The sequence below is a fragment of the Dasypus novemcinctus genome, chromosome 13 (assembly GCF_030445035.2).
Source record: "Dasypus novemcinctus isolate mDasNov1 chromosome 13, mDasNov1.1.hap2, whole genome shotgun sequence".
Lineage (NCBI taxonomy): Eukaryota > Metazoa > Chordata > Mammalia > Cingulata > Dasypodidae > Dasypus > Dasypus novemcinctus.
This window is the reverse complement of record NC_080685.1, coordinates 15,472,467-15,495,464: the sequence shown is the minus strand read 5'-3', so window position 1 is coordinate 15,495,464 and position 22,998 is coordinate 15,472,467. Positions and strand designations below refer to the sequence as shown.

The 22,998-nt window shown below is 47.1% G+C and overlaps 1 long non-coding RNA gene across 1 annotated transcript; it reads right to left on the bottom strand.

The window, feature by feature from the left end:
- Nucleotides 1-8,339: 8,339 nt before the first annotated feature.
- Nucleotides 8,340-21,228, bottom strand: LOC131280859 (uncharacterized). The gene is made up of 2 exons (XR_009188509.1): nucleotides 20,952-21,228; nucleotides 8,340-19,401 (listed from the first exon to the last, which is right to left on the bottom strand). It is a non-coding gene; the product is annotated as an uncharacterized lncRNA (long non-coding RNA).
- Between the last annotated feature and the right edge of the window lie 1,770 nt (nucleotides 21,229-22,998).

The window sequence follows — 22,998 nt, the reverse complement described above, 5'->3', positions numbered from 1 at the left end:
GGGCATCTCATTTCTGCTAGGTCTTCCTTACCAAAACAAATGAAATTTGAAAGAAAACACATGCTTCAGAAAGCACGTTTCAAGAATAAAGGGAATTTTGGAGTTTTGACCCAGGCCACACGCCTCTTGGGGCTGGTCCCAGGCCTTAGTGGCATCAAGAAGTGGAAGGAGCTTCCACGATGGGAGTGAGAGTCGAATAAATGGTCTCGCCTGAGTCTCCAGAATCCCCAAACCTTGAGCATATCTCCTTGTCATACAGCTAGTACAGAGAGTACCAGTGATCTTTCCTTCCTTTCCATCTTCTGCCTTTCTGTTGCATTGGGTGGAAACCAACTCTTGGCATTAGACATTATTAAGAGGGAAAGGCACAGATGAAGATTTCTATGTTTTCCTTCCATAGGAAATCAGTTATACTAACAACAAACATGATGGTTATATATATTTGGCATGTGTGGAAAGAGTTCAAATACACTTATTGTAGAGAGGAATAAAAACAGTGGCATTCCTTTCTTTCTATAGTATATGAAGAGACAATTTGCAAGATAGTTATCTCTTCAATCTGAGAGGCATACTCTAGCAAATTATACACAGACCACCAAGAATCAGTCAAAAGAGTCAAGGCCAAGACAAAATTCCTAAGTAAGCTAAACAACCTGGCATTGGAGAGAACATATCTAGGACAGGGAGATAAAATCGGTTGACATAAGATTCACAAATTCAGTCTTAATCCTTGCAGTACCTCTAGCACTACTATAAAAAACAAACTCCCTTGCTCTCTGGAGGAATGAGACTATTAGTTATCTACTCCATATTTGTGACTCCAAATGATGGTTAAGCAGAAAACCCAATAAGACCCATACTTGGTATTTTGAAGGCAAAAGAGCACATTTCTTGCTTAAAATTGTAGATTAAATTCATATTAAGGGAAACAGATATGGCTCAACCAATTGGGCTCCCGTCAACCATACAGGAGGTTCAAGGTGTGATGCCCCAGGGCCTCCTGGTGAGGGCGAGCTGGCCCAGCACGGCAAGCTGGCCCATGTGGAGTGCTGCCCCATGTGGGACTGTTGCCCCGCACAGGAGTGCCACCCTGCATGGGAGCGTGACCCCGCGCACGAGTGCCGCCCCGCACAGGAGTGCTGGCCGGCATGGGAATGCCGCCCACCATGGAAAAGCTGCCCCATGTAGGAGTGCCGGCCAACACGGAGAGCAGGCACCGAAAAATGACGCAACAAGAGACACAGAGGAGGGAAAATAAGAAGACGGAGCAGAACCGGGAGCTGAGGTGGTGCAAGAGAGTAATCGCCTCTCTTCCACTCCAGAAGGTCCCAGGATTGGTTCCCAGAGCTGCCTAATGAGAATACAAGCAGACACAGCAAGTAGACACAGAAGAACACACAGCAACTGGACACAGAGAGCAGACAACGGGGAAGATGGGGGGGGAGAAATAAATAAAATAAATCTTTAAAAAAAATTCATATTAATTCTTCTTGAGCCCCATAACATCTTTTCTGGGATTTATTGAAAAATGTTTAATGATTCTGCACCAGAGATAGTTGGTGTTTTACTCAGCTATGACTCTCCTGAAATCTCCTGAAAAAAGAGCCAAATCTATTAATCAAAGAGGGATGAGAATGATCCTTTTCAAGAAAGTAGGAAATAAAGGGTTCTTTAGCTTCCAGTAAATGTGCATATTTACTCACCCTATGCCTATTCCAGTGAGGAATTAAGTTCTGGACAAAAAAGTAAATTTTATTTGTATTAACACACTTGGATGCCTTACAAGTGGAAAAATATAACTCTGTATCAGAAGTTATCAGAGCCCTCTGCAACTGTTATCAAGTGGTAAATATTCATTTATGCATTTACAAACACTTAATGAGTACAATGTTAGTTATATTACTTTGGACACAAACAGTCTAGACTCACCCTTCCACTGAAAACCACAACTTTCCTTTCTCCTTAAATTAAAGTAAAGCTCTTTAATTTGGCTTATATGACTATCCTAAATTCATGTTTGCTACTTTTCCAACCATCTCTCACCACTCTCCATCATTTTCTCTTACCCACTTCTGGTGGTTTGAAATTGTATGTGCCCCCAGAAAATCATGTTTTCAAGCTAATCTACTTGCATGGGTGTAAACCTAGTATAAGTAGAATCTTTTGATTAGATCACTTCACGTACGGCATGACCCGGAGTAATTCCTAATCCCCTTACTAAAGTTCTTTATAGGAGAATGAAATGCAGAGACAGAGAGAGAGAAAGCCATGGAAGCCAGAAGCTGAAAGCAAGGAAACCCAGAAGAGAAGGGAGAGCCTGGCAGACACCACCACATACCCTGCCACGTGACAGAGGACTCCAGGGTTGCCAGAAGGCAGTCTTTGGGGAGAAAGCATCGCCTGGTGATGCCTTGATTTGGGCATTTTTCTCAGCCTCAAAACTATAAGCTTGTATGCTACAAATTCACAGTGTTAAAAGCCAACCCATTTTATGGTGTCTGCTTTCAGCAGCTTAGCAAACTAAAACTCCCACCTAATACATCTCTCTCCCTTTCTAGAATGTCTCTGGTTTGGAACTGCTGCTCCCTCTGCGTGCATACCTCTGCTGACTATCTTGTTGATGGGCTAATTCCTGCTCACCCATCCAGTCTCAACTTCAACTTTTGCTTTTCTTAGCAGGGCCTCCTTTGACGCCACAACTAGGTTAGAACTTGTGTTTGGAGCTCCCAAGCTACAGCTCCTGTCTGCATTCCTGGTCTTCGTCACACTTGAAAGTATTTGTTTACCATCCATCTCCTCCCACTGGAACAGACTGGGGAAGCTTGTCTCAGCAGAACCCATGTATGGATGGTTTCTTTAGAAAGGACTATGAGCCAGGAGGGCACCAGGACTGGTCTCTACAATGCAAATGCCAACCGGTACAGTGGACTTTAGAGGTACTTAAGGGGCAGTAGAGAGGAACAAGCACAGATTTGTCTTAGGGGCCTTATAAACTCCACAGGATGAGAAACCCTTTGAGAAGCGAAAAGTAAGAATGTGCTGGCAGTGGCGGATTTGGCCCAGCGGTTAGGGCGTCCGTCTACCACATGGGAGGTCCGCGGTTCAAACCCCGGGCCTCCTTGACCCGTGTGGAGCTGGCCCATGCGCACTGCTGATGCGCGCAAGGAGTGCCCTGCCACGCAGGGGTGTCCCCGCGTAGGGGAGCCCCACACGCAAGGAGTGCGCCCCGTAAGGAGAGCTGCCCAGCATGAAAGAAAGTGCAGCCTGCCCAGGAATGGCGCCGCACACACGGAGAGCTGACACAACAAGATGATGCAGCAGTATTCTGGTGTGGAGCATAAAAGCCACTCCAATTAAGATTGCATGGCTTGGCTGTTACGGGAAGAGTCTGTATATCTAAAATATGGGGAAACAGACTCACCCCAGTGGTTGGGGCGTCTGCCTACCACATGGGAGGTCCGTGGTTCAAACCGCGGGCCTCCTTGACCCGTGTGGAGCTGGCCCATGCGCGGTGCTGGTGCGCATGGGAAGTGCCACCCCGCACAGGGGTGTCCCCCGCGTGGGGGAGCCCCACGAGCAGGGAGTGCGCCCGTAGGGAGAGCCCCCCAGCACGGGGGTGGGGGGGGGTGCGGCCTGCCCAGGAATGGCGCCGCCCACACTTCCCGCCCTGCTGACGACAACAGAGGCAGACAAAGAAACAAGAGGCAGCGGGTGGATGCAGAGAACGGACCATCGGGGAAGGGGGGGAATTAAATAAATGAATAAATCTTTAAAAAAATAAAACATGATAAAAACATCTGATAAAAAAAAAAGATGATGCAACAGATTCCCGTGCCGCTGATAACAACAGAAGTAGAGAAAGAAGAAGACACAGCAAATAGACACAGAGAACAGACAACCGGGGTGGGGTGGGGGGGAAAGGGAGAGAAATAAGTAAATAAATAAATCTTAAAAAAAGAATGTGCTAAGCGTCACTCAGAGGTGGGTGCCCATCTTTACCAGGGGCCCAGAGAAGGCTGTATGAAGACACTGGTGTTGAGCTAGATTAAAGGTCAGGTAGAATGTCTGTGGGAAGAGCTGGTGGGTAGCACAGAGAGGCTGTGCGGCAGGATCACTTAGAAGCAAAGCCTTGGAGGCACAAAACCCCGAAACTTGTGCCAAGCGTAGATCTTATATTCAAGGTTCCTGGTAGGCAGTTAAACATTGATTTTCTTACAAAGTGGAACCGAGTTTAAATATTTTAAAGACCTTTCCGTCTAAGGTAAATCTAAGGGCACGTGAATAATGCACGAAGAGAGTCGAGGCTTCTTGCCTCTCACTCCAGTGTGCTCTCAGGAAAGTTTATTTGATGTCTTCGTTATCTTCACATGGGGGTTTCACACCGATTGCCCTCCGGTGATCATTTTCAAATAGGTATCAGAAGTCCCAGCAGCAGATGACCTGGCCCCTGAGCCAGGCGTGTGTGTGTTGGGATGGAGCGAGTTGGAAGGAGTTAGAATGGGATGGTGAGTCGTGTTCCCAAACACGGGCAGCGCCTCGGTGCCGGAGCAGGGCATTATGGGTGATAACTGGAGCCAGGATTCCCTTTCACCCACGGCAGGCAGAGCTTAAAAATATCTCCCGCAGGCATCTTTCCCCAAAAGGGGGAGGTAATTCACGTCCGCGGGCAAGACTGCCTATTTAAATAGAAACAAGTCCCTGTGGAGAGGGAGGCAAACTTAACTGAGGTAGATTTTTTGTATTTTTTTTCTTTTCTTCCCAGGGTGTTTGGAAGAAAACAGTGCCAAGTTCTCTTAGGGAAACCTGGAGGGAAATGTCGCTATGTCACATGGCTCTGCAGGGCCGGGAGATTGACAGGGGGAAGGAGAAGGTCTGCAGCCTGCAAAGCTGATGCATTCCACTTGCAAGCCTGGGGGGCGCCAGTCCCTGCAGCTGAGGCTCCAGGTCCAGCCGCGGGACCCTCTCCTGGCACAGCCCCTCCACCCCACCAGCTCCCGCGTCCTGCCACAGCCCCTCGAGCCGCTCACCCACCCCTCCACAAGCCTTATTTTCAAGCTGCCCAAAAATAACAACATTCGATAGGAGAAGGCCTTGGCCAGGGTCATGTTTCCAAATTCTTGACTCAAGTCTTGTAAATGAGAACGACTTTTTTTTTTCCCCCCAGTCAGGCTATTTTTTCCCTTCCTTATTCTTATTTATTTTTTTCCCTCTCTAGCTGTTGGGAGAACCCCAACCAAGGAATCAGTGCTTAATGGGTCACAGGGTATAAATAGTAGTGTTGAGACCGGAACACAAGGCTCTTTTGTACAACCAGGCAACTGAAGCTCGAAAATAAATAAATAAAAAAGCTTCCCAACAGACCAGTTACCCCCCCAGCAGGGGACCGCGTGGGGTGTCGGGCACTGCTGAGCACAAGGCGGATTCTATATTTGTCTACTCCAACATTCCACTACTGATATCTATTTATGGCCTTGCCATTTACACAGGATACCCTATTCATTAAATAGGCACTCCAGAAAATTCATTCTGTCTTATGTTTTTGTGCGGCTGATAGTTCATAGACATGAGTTAACCTAATAAAGTCAATACTGAACCCACAGCTCTGGGTTCATGTCTCTAGCTCACTAGGTCTGTAATTGTTGTTTTCCTTGTTAATGTGCCACCAGTTGCTCTCCCGCATGAAATGGGGCTAAACACGTCCGTTCAACTAAAAGTTGGCTCAAAGTGACATCTGAAAATTAAGAGATAAAATCGATGCACTGCTTTGCTTTGAGGCATTCTTTAAATATGAGATTATGATCTTAATTAAGTAAATTTTCATCACGGGGTCAGTTCCTTGATGAAGTTAAATGGGATGATCTGAAGTATCTATTAATTTGCTACCAGTCCTCGTATTTGAAGCCCCCGGGGGATCCTGCGAATTGATTAATTATGACAGGACTGATGGTATATTTCCGGGTGATTAGGGCAAGCTTTGGGTGGTATTCATATTATAAGGGAGGCCAATTTTGATGACCGTGAAAATCACAGGCTCGAACAAAAGTACTATTATACCACTGGAAGAGACCAGGTGAAAGGACAAGTGACATAGCAACTGACAAGGGCAACAATTCTCAGAACTGTGTGACCCAGAATGTGTGCGGGCTACTAAGAAAGGGGATTTTGGAACGTTCAGGTTACAAACCTACTGGGCAGAAAGTCTCACTCCTGCCGCTGGCATGATGCCTGGGCCACTCGAGGGTGGCCCGAGATCCTGGCCATTCAGTGTCCTAGGTTTAAATTCCTAGCCTCTAAGCGGAAAAAAAAAAAAGGTTGGAAGGATTCCCTTACCTTTTGGAAACTGCAAAATAAAATCTCCTTTGGCAAAGGGCCTCCTTCTCTGGTGAGCTCTCCTGCAGGGCTTCTGGGGCAGGATTTACTTCTGGGCTGCTGTTCTGCCATCGCGCCCGCTGCCTGCATTTCCACCTGTGCAGCCTCTCACCCCATCTTCCTGGGGGTGATGTGGCTAGAGAAGGGGAAGGCGCACCTATCGGATTAGTTAGAAAATCAATCGACAAACAAAACGGTGGGGGGTCAAGGTGGGGTGGGTGACGTGGAGGAACCACGTAGATGGTTCTCTTAAAAGGGGTCAGCGTTTTAGCAGCCACCGTCTGAGCCGGGGTGGCGGGAGAGGGACGCCAGGAGGAACCCAGCAGCCCTGCGGGTCCCCGGGCCTCATGCGGAGCCCATGCACAGGGCCAGTTTTAGCCATACCAGGACCTCCATCCCCTTCACATCTATAATCGCATCAATAGGCACAAACACCCCCTAGCAGGCTGGTGCTCTGCTTACGCCCAGTCTTCCCAAGGAAACAGAGACCCGGAAAAGAACTGGTTCTCCACTTCGTAGCTAAATACGTGGTGGAGGCAGAGCTTGGACCCAGACTTTCGATGTCAACGCTTAGGCTATTAACAACCTCGCTGAACCTCATGGCTTGGCCACATCACGTAAGCCCAGGGCAGTGCATTTCGGCCCAGGGTTATATCTGGGGTCAGGGAACATTCAGACCTAAGAACCGGCCCTAGAAGAGAGGGTTCCCGTCTCCTGCCTCCGCTCTATGCTGTCAGGTGCCCAGCAGCCCTGCTGTGGGTAAAATGGGGAACGCCTGAGCTGCCGACTCCAGGCACATCTCCACCATGAAGGAAAGGGTCTACTCCCTGGGGCTTGCCTTCTCCCGCCCATCAGTCTGCTGTCAGCAAGGATCTGGAGTTGCTGCTAGAGCTTGCCTCTACTTGATGCATGGTGCTTAACGAATGCTGCCGGCCAGGGCTTGGCGCCAGGAGCCTTGGAGGTGAGATTTGAGCTTACTATCCTCACTGTAAGGGCATCACTACGGCATAAGTGGAGAGAATCTGCATTCCATGACAGTGGTACGTATCCAGGAGATAGTACTGAAACATTTCCTAATCCATGAGGATGAAAATGAGCCATCCTTCTTTTCCCAGATTTTGCCCTTCCATTTAAAAAGCATGTGCTTTGCCTCTTGGCCTCTCAGGTTTGGATTTCCAAATCTGTCTGGTTAACTTCCTCAAGGCGCGTCGACTCTAGCCCTAGATTCTTGTACATGCTCCACTTCCAAGATGCAAGTTTCTAACCCTCAATCATGCCACCTTCTGCTCTTCCTGTCCCTGCTGAGAATTCCCGAAGAAAGAGAAACCACTCTCAAGTCTTGACCCTCTTTCATCTCAATTCAACACAGCATCTCTTTGGTTCATTTCCGAGTTCAGTACCGCAAATGGCTATTTCAGATGGTTTCCTTGTGCTTTCAGTTCTGAAAGTCTGTATATAGCTTTCCTAGTGGACTGAGGGCCTCTCGAGGACATGGGCCATGTCTCATTCCTTTTTTCTTAGCCAGTGGACATATGAATGATCAAGTCGTGCACATTGAATGAGTGAGTTAGTGGACGAGTGAATGAACAGGTGGAGTTTGAGCAACATGAGTGCTAAAAATGGGTTGACAGAGCAAATGACCAAAGGACACTTCTTCCATACACATGTCCTGAGTGCCCTGAAGACTTTTTTGGGCTCCTGGCCACAAACTGCTCTGTTCCTCTTGTATGCATCAATCTGGAGGCCCTGATCTCCTTGTCCAAAAACTTCTTGGCCCCAGCTCAGCTCAGTCTGTCTCAGCGCCTCCATAGCCTTGCTTGTTTCCTGTCTGATGTTCTTTTGCATCACCTACTACCATCCTCATCTAACTCTGGGGGTGGGAGCAGGGAAGGGAGGGGAGGAAGTTCTTATTTTATTTTTTTGTGCTGAGGCACGTCCTGGTTTAACCTCAAGTTATTTTTATTCACTTATCTAGGTACTTATACTCTTCTCCCATGACCAGCCCTGCTCCAGTTCTCATAAATGGCCCACATTTGCAACCTCGGAGTCATCTTTGACACACCCTTCTTATTCATGTCCTAAATCTGGCCAGTCTCCAAGTCTCAACCATTACTCCTTTGCAATATCTTCTCTCCTAGCTCCTCCTTCTTTGCTGCCATCCTGGTCCATTTCCTCAGGTCTAGATGAGTCAAACGGCCGGCCAGCAGCTTGCCTAGCTCTACGCCCTCTGTGTTGATATCATCATAGTGACCTCTGCCAAGATGGACTTCTTCACAGGCTGCTGTCATCACCATCATCCCCGGATTCCTGGTCCCTCCTCATGCATGAAGTTCTGGGCCCCTGAAGACCCACCTTAGCCCCTATATTTCACCTTAATTTCCCCCTACCCCCTAGTAATTATCCTCCAGTTGTAGGTGTTGCAGTCTCTTCTTTGTGGTCATCAAAATTGATGGTGCTAATTTCTCCTTCACCTCACGATAAGCCTCTGAGCCCTCACATGGGTCCACCGCCTCCAGGAAGCCCTTCCTTTCCCTTCTGCTCTTGCTCAGCCCTCTCCCTTCTTTCAACTCCTAGGCACCCATAGCCTGAATCATGGCACCCTGCACCTGCTTGTATATTTTGCATTAGCTTGAAATTTCCAAATTGACTCTAGGCGCTTTGAAAACAGGTTCTGAGCCTTATTTATCTCGTATTCCTCAAAGCACCAGCCAGAGGGAAGAACTTAAAGAAATTGCACATTATGCTTGTACTTGTCAATTGACTCATCTTTGCTCAGGGAAAACTAAGAAAGTGTTCATTAAGAAATATTATACATATTTTTATTTGGAAAAAAGTAGGCTTGCAGTGGGGATTTTGTTTGTATTAGCTGTTTGTTTCTGCCTTTTTTCTTTTTTCTTCTCTCTCTCCTTTTTCTTTGTGTTCATCAAATATCTCTCCCTCTTGTGGTCCTGTCCCTTTTCTGTAAGCAGCAAGACTGCTGGATCTTAAAAGAAAAAATAAAAATTAAAAAAAAACCCTCTAAAATCTCCAATGCCTCACAATACAGGATGAACTCAATAGATGTTTGCTGAATGAAATGATTTATGAATCTTCTGGTATCTGGAGTCCATAAAATCCCATAGTACTTAAGTAAATTACCTTTTTCTTTGTTCTTAATTCCTACAGCCTGGCCTTTTCAATTTTTAATCTTCTATGCACTATATCTATCATTATGCTTTTCTCTGTTTTCTCCTTTTTCATCCACCTCTCTTCTCCCCTACCCAATCTTCCAGGGTCCTCCTAAAAGTGATTATTTAGCTTTTAAAACATCCTCTTAAGAAATAAAGTTCCATGATTATTAATTGCAATTCTTGGAAATTATCATACTTGCAATAGCAAGAGGTAATCTACGGAGATTAATCAGTGTAAAATGTGCAATTTAAGAAATGACCTCTATTTACCCTATGAAAAATATACCACGTTAATAAGGGATGAGATTGCTGGTGTATATGTTATTAAAATCTCTACAGGCACATATATATACATATATATATTTTTAAACATCTTGTTGTCTGGATTGGAGTTGCAGATTCACTGTATGCATGTTTATTGATATCTCCGCCTAACGCATGCTATTGTTTTCTTTGAATGGCAACATGCAACTATGGCTGGGCTGTCAATAAAAGTTAAATGATAATGTCACATGCCAGGAAACTGCATATTGTCAAATTGCAACAGAACTGAGGCACCTGCATAATGCCCTTCAAGGAAACCTAAAGAAACATCAAGAAGAGGGAATCAGAAACATCCCATAGACTATCCAGATACATACATGGATAGTATGGATTTGAAAGCTAATCGTTTGTTTTCTTTGTGATTGCAATTCCACGTTTTATCCAGCATAGCATTCACCACAATTGATTCATAAAAGCAAAATTGCCTAATCAATGCACTAGAAATACAGTCACTGTGAATATAAATTCTTTCCTCTTCTAATGATCCCAGGCTAATCATTTTAGCTCTTGGGGCTTGTTTTCCTGATTAAATTGGGAGAATAAGGAAAACAATAACATGTGACTCCTACATGAGCAAACTAAGCATAAAGAATGGGAAACAAAGGGTTTGGAGGATTTGTATAATCCATTCCATGATACTAATATTCCATGCTTTAATAGGGACTATATTGATACTCAAATATCCAAAAAATGACAAAAAAAAATTTGCTGTAGAGTTAGAAGATCTGGACTTAAGTACAGACTTCCCTTAGTAATGGCAGAACTTGAAGCAAGTCATTTGAAGTTTCTGGCCTCAGTGTGCTGTTCTGTAAAGGGGTTGCTACTTTGACCTAAGATAGGCGAAAAGGCTTTGTAAACCACAAAGCAGGCTAGAGTAGCCCGCCTGGTCATTTTCACCCTGCACAACTTAGAATTGTGAGCCTGTTCATGTAGCAGCACCCAAATGCCTTCCCCCAAATGCCTCCTTCTCTAGCTCAGAATGCTGTTCAGTCGATCGAAAAGCTCTGTTGATTCTTTCCTACTGTCTTCCTCAGGTACGAGGTAGATGCCGGCCCCTTCTGTGCAACACTGATGCATGTCTGCTCAGGTAAGTCCAAGCCTCTACTTGTCCAGCTGACTGACAGGAAGGCCATGTGGGGATGACCAGGCCTGGCTGACCAGCACGCTGGCACCCCGTGGAGGGCAACACTGGGCACCAGCCGTCAGTGTGTCCCCTGGCATCCTACGTGACGTGCCTGTGCCAGAGCCCGCAATGGCAGCAGGGAACGAGGGAAAGGGTGGAGGAGGCAGTTTCCAGCTTGTTAAGGTATGAGTCCTGCCAGCTCAGTGTGGGTTTTTTAATTTATTTTTTTAAACAAAAACAAATTACAGATCCCAATTGAAGGACCAACCCCCACACCCCCGCCCTGGGCTGTGCCGACAAGTCTCCAAGACACCTTCCTCCTTCATTCTTTCTCCCTGCCAAGTCACCCCAAGTCGGAACGGCATGAATCACTCTCTTTGGGGGACTCGAAAACGCTTCGAGGAGCTCCCAGTGACGTGCCACATTCCATAGTTGTGAAGCCGGCTGCTGTGAGTTTGTTTGGTCTTGTTGAGGCGACAGGCCCTCCCTGGTAGAAGGGGCAAGCATCTCAAGGACAAGGAGGTTGAAGCCAGCACGCTCTTCCAAACACCAGCCCCTCCTGCACGCTCGGGCCAAGGCTGCCTGGCCATTCAGGTGGGGAGCAAGCCTCCTGCCAGGCCCCTCCAGCAGCCCCATTCACAGGGCTGCAGTGCTGAGTCGAGCCCCTGCATTGGGGCAGTGCTGCAAGCCTGCTTCGGGGTCTGCAGCGAAGCACAGCCTCCAGTCCACACCTGCCATTGTCTAACGGCCACGCCTGCTGGCGGGATTGTTCCTACCCCAGACTCCACAGGAGCCTCCTAACTAGATGCCAGTCAGCCCCGGCTGCTGGGTTGAGTGTGGATGGATCCAATCAACGTATTCCCTTGGCCACAAGGGTTGTTTCAGGAGTAAGAGAGCAGCTCAGGCCCCGGCCCACCTTATGGAAGGGATGTTCTCTTTCCCCTTGCATGTGAATGGGGAAGCAGGCCCGCTATCTTGTGATCAGGAGGGAAGCCTGGCTGAAGATAACATCAAAGATGAAGATTAAACCTGAAGTGAGTCAGACTCCAAGCCTGACCTGTCTGCAGACTTTCTGAGTCCAAGAGCCAATAAGTTCCCTTTAGAAGTGAAGCCTGTTTGAATAGGATTTTCTGTCACTTTGCATTGGAAATCATCATTTTTGGTGGCGGCATCTTGGTCTGGGAAGTCTAGAGAAGGAGGAAAAGAAAATTTGGAAAGTGCCACAAGACTTGTCCACTGGAATGGGATAGGATGGGACAGGCACTGGTTTGACTGATTTGGTGGCCAAGTCTGCATTCTGGGGTAACGGTAAGGTGCAGCTTCCTTCGGCTCCAAGAGTCTCAGTTGAGCAAGTGGCTGGCACCATGGAGTCCAAGATGAGGTAGCAGAGTCTCAATAGGCGGGCATAGCGTGATGACAGGGAACCCAGGGTATAAAGCCATCATGGAGGAGATACTGGGAAGGAAACCAGGCAACAGGGTCCTCACCCCTGGACGAGAACTCAAGGTAGGTCTCCAGTCCTAAAGGGAACCCAAGGTGGTGGGCAGAGCAAGCGGATAGAGCTTAGGGGTAGGGATCAACATGTGGTCAACATGGGTCAAGAAATGTACTGAGGGAGTAGCTGAGCGCTGTGCCCTGGTGGCCTTGGCGCTACCCAGAAGCCTTCTCTAGGGGCAAGGGTCCTTTGCTTGGACAGGGAAAGAGACAGGAAGTCACTTGGGAACTCAGTGGTGCAAGGTGCTTCTGGGACGAGGAGAAGCAATCGAAGGTCCTCTTCATGCCTGGATTGGTTTGGAAGGTGGGGTAGATGTCAGCCTTTGTTGTGGAATCTGGGAGCCCAGTGTAGAGACTTCTAGGCTTCGACTTTCCATCATCACTTCTGCTATGCAGTCTCCTTAGTCGCTGTGTCCCAAGAGAGTGAGTGTTGCTTCCCAACACCTCCACTGTATTTTATGAATACTTTATTATGGCTCAAGGTAAGTGAGGTGCCCCGCATTAACAATCCCACATTGTATCTTCAGCACACAATGAAATGAGACTTTCTTATTTGTATTGGCTCCCTATTCAACACGGTAAGTATTTTAGTAGCACAAGGGCTTCTACTCTCTTGTTGGATCTGCCCGAAGGAATCAACCTCCTTAGATTTCTGTATTCAGAATGTCTTTGTCTCCTGGGGCCTTCCTATGGGAACCGGAAGGAAGGGCTGCCCACCTGTCAGGCTCTCCCAGGCATCTTTGACCTCCTGGCTCCTGCTGTTGGCCCGCAGCAAACCTGAGCAAAGCATTTCTACGAGGCAGTGTAGAAACGGGACACAGCGACTTCTACATCATCAAAGCCATGAAGACCAGCTCCCAGGTAGGGCTATTACCTTAATGAGCGTGGGCTTTGGAAGAACAATCTTGGATAAATAACCTTGCTATGGGAAATAAGGATTGAAAGAAATGGATATCTCTCTGGTTAGAAAAAAGTACATCACTGGAGTTTTCCAGATATTGGTCTAGGTCTTGATATTTTTAAAATTATATATAAAAGGAAGTAACTAAGTACCTCATCACTAAGGTAAAGATTCTCTGGTTAGGTAGTGAAATCCCCAGTCAAAAGTAAAAGTCAGCATTTTACACTACTTCACAGTACATTTTCATATTCACAATCCTATAATGTCAGCATTATTATCTCCATACCTGTGGTGAGGTATATGCATAGTTAAGTTAGAATAAAACTGGCTGTATTAGTCAGTCAAATACCAGAAATGGGTTGCTTTTTTTAAAGGTTATTTATTTGGGGTAGGAGCTTACAGATACCAGGCCATAAAGCATAAGTTACTTCCCTCACCAAAGTCTATTTGGAGCAAGACGGCTGCTGACGCCTGCCAGGGTCCAGACTTCCTGGGTTCCTATGTTCCTGGGACTTGTTTTTCTCTGGGTTCAAGGTTCCTTTCTTCCTGGGGCTGGCTTCTCTTTCCTCTGTGAGTTTACTTCCCAGGGCTCTAGCTTAAGTCTTCAGGATCAAACTCCAACATTAAAACTCCAACATCAGAAAATCTGCAACTGTCCTTTGCCATGCCTTTTATCTGTGAGTCCCCACCCACCAAGGGGCGGGGACTCAATACCCTAATGATGTGACCCAATTAAAGCCCTAATCATAACTCAATCAGGCCCAGGTATAAGCCAGATTACAAACATAATCCAAAACTATTTTTGGAATTCATAACCATATCAAACTGCTACACTGGCCCTAACCTTTGCTGGTATGTATAGGGAGACCAGACTGAACCATCCTCAGACTTCTCCAAACCAACCTCCCCAGCTCCTAGTATGTGGTGGCCTTCCTTTGTCTTCTCCCCAGGGCCAAAGAAGGACCAGAGCTCCCCATGGTAGAGGTGGTCAAAGCCTGGGCAGAGGAGAACCATATAGATTTGCAACTGAATCCTGAGGGCAGAGTTTGGATTGGGAATCCTTTCCCAGGAGAAGGGATGGTAGTGATGATGGAAGGTTCCAAGTAGCAAGGAGTGTGGTTTGGATAGAGAGCCCTGAATAGGGGAGTACTTCAAAAGGCACTGAAAGGAGGGATATCAGAGAGATACACCAGTAGAGTAGACCCGAGTAGGGACGAGTGAGTGAGGTTAAGTCTTCCACCCAGCCCCCTGAAGCTTCCTGCTTTAGATTAAGACCCTACTTTGTTAGGCAACATTCTCAAAGTGACTTCACAGATTATTCATTTAGCCCTCACAATAATCTTCAGGGATAGGTGCTGTAATTATTCCCATTGCACAGATGAGGAGACTGAAGTTCAGAGACATCAAGTAAGTACGTACCCAAAGACACACAGGGCATTAGCTTCCTGGGGCTGCCATCACAAAGGACCACACATTGGGTGGCTGAAAATAACAAAATTTATTCTCCCACAGTTTGGGAGGCTAGAAGGCTGAAATTGAGGTGTTGACAAATGGGGTCCTTCTGGAGGCTCTCAGGGAGAACCTGCTCCATGCCTTTCTCCCAGCTTCTGGTGGGTCCCAGCAGTCCTTGATGTCCGTGGCTTGTAGGTGCATTTCTCCAGGCTCTGCCTCCTCCGCCACCACATGGCCTTATCCCTTTTATGTCACCGTGTCCAATTTTGCCTTTTCTTATAAGGATTCCTGCCATCAGATTAGGACTCACCCTAATCCAGTATGACCTCACCTTAGCTTGATGACATCTGTAAAGACCCCGTTTCCACAGAAGGTCATTTTTACAGGTACCAGAGGTTAGGACTTGAACATATCTTTTTGGTTGAGGCACAACTCAACCCACGACACATGGCTAATTTAAGTGTGTGTGTTGAGGGTGTGTGTGTCCAGGATTTAAATCGAGGCAGTTGGGCTATTTGCCATGATGCTCTTCTACCTCCACCGACCAGAATCTGACGAGGAAAGACCTGCTGCTGTGACCCGCTGCTAACCGTCTTCTAAGACCACCTGAGGAGCTGTTAGGTGAATCATACCTCTTCTGCCACCTTCTTTAACCTCCCATGCCAGAAGGTGGAAGAGCAGAGTGACAGTGGGGACACCCAATTGTGGCTCAACAATCTGAAGCCAGGGTTACTGCCGCTGTGGGCCCACTTCTATGTGCTGAGCCCACCCCCCAGCGGAACCTGTGTCCCACCTGTTTCCAGTGAGTCCTCCTAGAGCTTTGACTTACAAAGCATCCCAGGGTACATTCCCCTTCCGATTCCTTCTGATTCGGACTCTGGGGTGATTATTTAGCATGTGCCCCCCGACTGTATCCTTCCAGTTTTTCTTATCTGAGTCCGCCAGCTTGGCCCCGCTTTCCTACAGCACCTGTAGGGTAACGGTGCTTGTCTGACATACCAAGATGCAGCAGACACGAGCGTAGCTCTGCTTCTCCCCCTGTTCCCGACGGGCCCTGCTTAGGGACCTGTGTCCAGCTTTCTCTCTCCAGCTAGAGACTGACTGTGTTTCCACTGAATCATACGAAGGCATCTATCATGGCTCTTTTCCTGTTATTTCTTCTTTTTCCCCATACTTCTCTCATTGAGATTAGAAACGGAATCTTCCCCCTTAACAATATTTACTGAGAAAGTTCAACACGCAGCCCATTATTACAACCCTGGGGGTGCTTTGCCCTGCCTTTTAGAGTTTATACTCTGCGGCATTCAGGGATTGGGATGCGGGGGGTGCAAAAATTTATAAACAAGTAAACGGATACAATGTCAGAGGGGGCAAATGCTAGGTAGAAAAATAAAATAGGAACGGTGACTACCGAGTCTGGGATAGATTGGTGCAGTTCCCCTTTATAGGGCATCTGGTAGGCTGCCTAAGGGCCCTCCAGAGGCGCCCGTGACCTCATCCCTGGAACCTGTGAACGCGTTAGGTTAGTGGCGAAGGAGGCTTTAAATGCACGGTTAAGTTAAGGATTTTGAGATGAGATGATTCTGGATTACGGAGCTGGGCCCAATGTGATACAATCAAGAGGATTCAAAGGAAGCAGGAGGAGCTGTGACGAAGGAAGCCAGAGACTGGAGTGACTCGAGGAGGGGACTGTGAGCCAAGGGATGCAGGCAGCCTCTAGAAGCTGAGAAAGTCAAGAAATAGACTCTCCCCTGCTCCCTCCTGGAGGGACATGGTCCTGACAGCACCTCGATATTAGATTTCAGTCTAGAACGACAGGATCAGAACTATCACACAATAGTGTTGCATTAAGCCACTAGACTTGTGGTTATTGGTGACAGCAGGAATGACCTCCTGATAAGAGTACCATGGAGCAGGGACCTAGAGGAAATGTGCTCCGGGGCAGAGGCCTGGGGAAAGAGCGTTTCCGGCAGAGCCAGGAGCACGCTCAGGAAGGCCAAGGACACATGTGTCAGCGAGGCTGAGGCTGGAAGCATGGCTAGGACGCTCTAAGAGGGAGGAGGTCCCGTGACCATCGTAGGGACTTCACAGTGGCCTCTGAGCGAGAGAGGAACCAGAGGCGGGATTGGAGTGGAGGAGACAGAAGATTCAATCAATGTTTTGAGGGTGGGTTCTGGTTGCTGAGTTGAGAATAAACCGTAGGGGGCAAGGGCAGAAACTGGAAGCACAGTTAGGGAGCTTCTGCCATACACGAGACAAGAGATGACAGTGGCTCTAACCAGGTGGTAAGAGATGGTCAGATTCTGAGTTGATTTTGAAGGTGGCGCCAAGAGGACTGGCCGACCAACTGGCTGGAAGGTGTGTGAGAAGAAGCCAAAGTCAAAGGCCCTTGAAGGCCTACGGCCTGAGCAACAAGAAGATGGAGCCGCGATTTAGTAAGATGGGAAAGACGGAGAGAAGGAGATTGTGGGGGGCAGGAGTTCAGTTTGGGGGTATATTATGTTTGAGCTGCCAATTAGGTATTCAGGGGAAGCTGTTGAGTAGGCTAGATGTACAAGCCAAGTGTTCATGGAAAGAGGTCTAGGCTAGAGAGAGAAATTTGAGGGTCAGCATATTATTTTAAAACTACAATTCTGGGTGCAATGACTAGGGAGTAAGCAGAGACAGGGAAAAGGGGATGGGCTGAGGAATGAGCCCTGAGGCACTCCAGCAAGTGGAGGTCAGTGAGGTGAGGAGGGAGCCGTGAAGGAGTCTGACCAGGGGTGGTCAAAGAGGTGGGAACCAAGAACGTGGCTTCTGGAAGCCAACCAAAGAAACGATTTTTTCACAACTATCTCACTCCAGCCCTCAGCCCAGTACTGCAGGGCAACGTACCTGAATTTAACAAGATCTAATTGTGCGCCAGACTTTATGGTATGCAGGTTACATGCCTCTGTCAATTCATCCCCTCAACAACTCCATAAGGTAAATGCTATCCTTAATCCATTTCACAGATAATTAAATAGAGATCACGAGGCTAAACAGTAAGATTAGAGAGACGTGGAGCTGGAATTTACTCTCCGGCAGTCCCAGCCCAGGGCCCACATTCTTTCCCATCAGAGAGATTTGTGGAGGGAGTGAATAGGTGAGCCAACGAGTGAAGGAATGACAGGACCAGATGTGACGGTCCTCCTCCTGTAATTTTTTTCTGCTCTAATTTCTTGATTTTGTACATGTTATCTCTTTTTCTTCGTAACTGCTCATGATTCAGCTCCTCCATGGAGCGTTTTAACCCAAGGCGATCGAAGTCCTCCAACCTCAGGAAACACGGTGCAGGTGACAGATTCCTGATTTCAGTCTGGCCACCTGGACTGGGATGTGGCTCAATCGACACTTGTCTTGGGGACCTTGGGATAAGTCCTTCCCAGTGCTGCACATTTGTGGCTTTCAAGCTCAAGTGCGTATGACCTCTGTCAACTTACATAGGGATCCAGTGACCCCCGTGTGGAAAAGCGAGATTCACAAGAAAATAAAACCGTTCTCTACAAATCCAACGCTTTTACTGAGGTCCGAGCTCAACGGTGGTGTTTCTTCTTTTTCATCATACATCATTTTTATCGATTCATTATTGAAATAGAGCTTTGAAAAAGCTGAATATGCTGGAATATATTGTCTCACGCACACCCTCCCCACCTGCCACCAATCAGACAGACATTTTCATCCTTGCTTTTAAGCCATAAATGGACTGAGGTAGACTATTTGGTGGGGTTATAGGTAAGCTGACTCATTACTAAATGTATCTGAGCAGAGAGCTTCTTCAAAATAAAAAATATTTATTTTCTGCATCTGCAGTCTGCATTTTTATTTCCGGTGGAATTCTATACCCCTCAAGAGGATAATAAACTTCACAAATCATCTGGTTCTGTACTTGACACCCAGTGGGGGCCTGAGACACGATGCCATTTCTTTGATGACAGCAGGGGGAGCCCCTCTTCTCCACTGTTTCAAAGTTGTTTGCTATGACCCCTTTCATAGAACCCAGAGTCCTTATTTTATGACCGGTGCGCCCAAGTACCTAATAACTGATATACACCCGATGCTTTGTTAGTTCTGGTTGACATATGAAAATCTAAAAACCTGTCATAGTGATTGCCCAATTTTGTTTATTGGGACTAACCCTCTGAGGGAAGTATATGGTAAAAGAAATGTCTGTTTCTTTAAAAAAAATTTTGTGAAACAGACACAAACATTAATGGAATTACCTTCAATGGCCACATAAGGCCCCCAAACATCCGGAGATTATCAAACCTTTAGTTTTTGGTTTTGTGTATTTGGGAAATTTGGACAATTCTGAGGTGTGCTTTCATAAAAACTTGAATTTGTAACTCACAGCACAGATCTCTCTCAAGGAGCTCTGTAAAAGGAGAGAGCAGGCCTAACAACAGCGCTGCTAGGTCAAGACAAACAGGGAAAGAGCAAAAAGAACGTCATAGGAATCACATCTCCATCCGAAGAGGCTTCCATGTTCCTCGATACAATATATAAGGAGCAGACTGTTTTGTGAGATTTCCATCTCAAGCACCTATTATCTGGAAAGAAAAACATGTCAGCAAGATTGTGTCTAAGTATTCTCAAGCCTCCAGAAAGACTTTATTTTTCTGGCCTCCCCATCAATCTACCAAGATGACTTTTAAGTAATAATTTAAACTATTATACAACACAATTCACGGTGAAGTTCCTGCATGTGAGAGCAGGCCCCCCCCATTCCAAGACCTGTGGCTATGAGTCATTTTAATATTTTCTTAGAAGATGTGGGATGGGGGGGGGGGCGGGCATTCTGTTTACTTTTTGGAGATATCACTGCAGAATATTAAGTTGAATAATTGATAAAAATTAGAATTCGCTGGGTGACAACTCAAGTGCCCAAAAGTACTAAGATCAGAGAAAAACATGTTTTTCTTCTAGATCAAATATAAGCGTCTTCGATAAAGAGTCAACTCCCTTTTAGACATTTAAAAAAATACTTTATGTGACTTGGTGTAATACCCATAGACAGGCCCTGAGATTTGTTTAACAAATAAGTGCTTATTACCACGCACCGTGCACCAGCGCGCTTTCGGCTAACAGAGCCCTCTTACGTGTGTTTACTCCACCGGCAGGGAACACTCGCCTTAAAAAAAAAAAGTCAGCACCGCGATTTCCAAAAAGGGAGTGACATTTGGGACACCTCTTGTCATGTGCCATCTCCAAGTTTGCAAATCCACCTCAGTACCCTTCCAGGCGGCAGCCACGGCAGTTGCTGACGCGCATTTGATCTTTTCCGGGCCACGGAGGGCTCGCTACCCCCCTGGGCCGGGGAGCACGTCCCCTGCCCGCTCGGCCGGCCGGAGCCAGACCTTTTACTTTATTTGGTTCAGCGCCGGGCAGCCCGCGCGGATGGAGCGGCGCAGGCCGGGCTGCTGCGCACCCTCGCACATTCCTCCCCGGGCACGCCGGGCGGGAGGCGCTGGGGGGTGCGGCTGCGCGGGGCCGCGGCCCCCCGCTAATTATAGCCGCGGCAGCTGGCGGGCGGCGGGGCCTGCGGGGCGCGCTCGCGGAGGCAGGCCCCGCGCGCCGAGGCCACTTCCGGCCGGGGGCCTCCGCGCCGCCGCCTCCCCCGCCCCGGGCTGGGCCGCCGCGGCCACCTGCTGCCCGGGCCGTGGGTCCCCGCGGCTCCCGCGCGCTCAGGGCGGCGGCGCGGGCAGCGGAGGGGACGCGGCGCTTCCCCGGGGCCGGGGCGGGGGTTCCGGCGGGTGCGGGCCCGGGCAAAAGTTGGAGAATAAATAAATACTGGCGCGGGGTGAGTCAGCGGGCCACACTGGCAGCCGCGGCCCGGCCTCCGCGAGGGCGAGAGGTGTGTACGCGGGCGGCTGCGGGGTGAGGGAGCCCCCTCCCGTCCTTCATCTTGGCCCTAGGAGGATTTGGTAGTAAGTGTTTTTAAAAAATCACGCCGTTCGGAATAATAACAGGAAAAGCTACAATTTGACAATTTTGGACCCAGCCCCGAGTTTTTAAACCGGTTTCTGTGAAGCTAATGGGGTCCCGCGGCCCCTTCACGCACCACGGCTGCCTAAGCTGAGTCTGGGCATAAGGGGCTTACCGGTGCGAAAGCAGCTTGGACTGGTGGGTTCCTATGTCAGAACCTGCCCGTGCCTCCAGAGAGTTCTAGAAAGAGGCTCGAATCTCTATGGAAAAACTTAACTCTTATTTGCTAATCTCCTGGGAGGAAACCAACTGCTGGTTAACTTTTGTGAATACGGTACTGGGTACTCGTAACCAAGCATGCGGTGCCAGTCCCTGCCTGTGGCACTGATTTTAAGCTCCACAAAAGCTGGGGCCTGCATTCTGCTGTTTAAAGCTTCAAATGATGTGCCTACTTAGTATGTGTTAAATAATAACAGCAACAGCCCATGTGGCGCTTATTAAGAGAACAGTGTTCCAAAACTTCTCTAATGACTGTGACCCTCCTGTGAAATTCTGATTTCAATTGTATACGGGGAACAATAAATCTTTATCTTTTATCACCCCAAAGAGCTAATTGAATTGCTCTTTGCAGGGAAAAGGAACAAAATGGGGTAAAAGGCTTTTAGCCCGGGTTAAGGCACCAAGCAGCCCTTTTCTGGTTTGCAGCTCACTCCACTCGCCCAGTCTTTGAGGCTCTGGGGAACTTGAACGCCAGGCTAAGGCTGTGGGTAAATGCTGATTGATTCAGAACGAGACAATCCCTACTGCTACATGGTACTTTTCTGCAGCTCTCTTTCTAGCAGAGCAAATATTTTAAATCTTAAAAGAAGGTAAAGTTCAATAATTTGAAGTTCACTTTTAATAAACTTCGCACATTAAAGAAATAAATTCAGGTCCTTAATTCAGGTGAAATGTTGTCCCTGGATCCTCTCCCCCCTCAGAGGCATTAGCCACTTACACAGTTCAAAATACGGTGAGTTTGAACTGTCATAGTAAAGACGTTTTTTAAAAGGCTAAGAAATTTGCAATGACCTAAAAATTTACTTACGAAGTTGGTCGCGGAGTGGGGCACCATAGCTTGTTTGTCGTGCACTGCGCCTGTCCCTAATGGGCACCTGCATGTTTACTAAGGGTTACAATATACAGAATGAATTTATACTAATTGCTCAGTGAAAGTGCTAAATGGTGGGATGTATATAGATCACAGAACAGTCCATCTCCCCAAAATGCAAACTAGAAATTTAAATGTGACGTTCTTTCTGGATACCATGTCTTATCTCAGCACCAAGGGCTGACTCGCTGAAGGAGGCACTCAGATTATGCCACCTAACTCTAATCCCAACGGGAGCGCGAAGCCAGTGCAGCGCTGCTGCTCACCACTGAAACTGGTCTCCAGACCTTGTCTTTCCCTCCTGGACGATTTCCCTGGTTCATTTTGTGATAATGTACTATAACTGATAAATTTATACTTATTTTTACTTGTATTGATGACTGGTATATCATGATTTTGAGCTAGTCAGTTTTAAATGGCTAGTCTACATTTTTTCAGAGCAACATTCACAATTGTGTTACAGAAGAAACTGTTTACATCATTCTAATAGGGTTGCTCTCATCTGGAAATTTTACTCAATAGTTCTGCAGATTCAAAATGGAAAAACGACTTTTTAGATACAAAAAGCATTCTAAATAATGATTTAATACCTTTTCTATAGCTTGTATAGTTTTATGCTGCTTAGTGCCATGCAGAGATGTACAATAGTCTGTGATAAAAGCTAGTGCAAATATAATTTCACAGTCTACAATCCTTTGTTTTTAATGATAAATTATACCTCAAATTAGCAAAGCAAGGAAAACTTTTAAATCAAGCATTTTAAGCCAAGTTGTATTGATATGGGGAAGGAACAAGTAACAGACTGATGAGTTAAAAAGTTCTCCATTAAATTTCCTATACATTGTTAATGGTAAATAGGGAGACTATGGCTATCCCTGACCAATTACGGATTTACCTGGGGATTAATAGAGAAATCCACAGATCAGCCATAAATCCAGTCATTACCCATCTCCCAACCTCTTAACAAGAAATTTACAAATGGCCTTATTTGTCTATATTTTGTGCCTGTTATATTACACTGAGGGTTAATAATGGAGGAAAATGCAGGCTATCAACAGTTCTAGACAACCGA